The following is a 512-nucleotide window of genomic DNA, read 5'->3' as shown; positions in this document are numbered from 1 at the left end:
GGGGGGGGGGGGCGGGGCAGCGCCAGCGGGCCGGGGCGTGAAAAAACAAATATGCTTCCTCACTGTGTGATTCGCCGTGTACTTACTACTTACTTACTTTCTCACTCAGCCCTGCTCCTGGCGCCCTCACGTGCAAGAGCGTAGTCTTGTGGACTGACTTGTATCTATGGCTGCAGCTGACGGGTTGCGCCGATGTCTCGCTGACGTCGCCGCGGTCGCGGACCGTCCGCTTGACAAAGATGTTGAGGATCGCGTGGCAATGGTCGAATCTGTCGCCGACTACCTCAAAACCCTCGGCGCGGATGCACTCAACACTTCATTTGCCACACGTCTCCAGCAGGCGGGCTTCAAGATCGTCTCGTTGGGGATGGCGTTGCAGCGGCTGCACCAGAAAAAAATTAGATATTCTTACCTTCTTGCCCCCCTCCGAGACTGGAGACACCCACACCCCAGTATCAGACCAGGGGGACTGCCCCCCGCCCCCGCTTGCCCTGCCTGCGCAGGATAGCGTG

This window comes from Emiliania huxleyi, assembly GCF_000372725.1.
Source record: "Emiliania huxleyi CCMP1516 unplaced genomic scaffold EMIHUscaffold_41, whole genome shotgun sequence".
NCBI lineage: Eukaryota > Haptophyta > Isochrysidales > Noelaerhabdaceae > Emiliania > Emiliania huxleyi.
Note: the sequence above shows the minus strand (reverse complement) of the source record.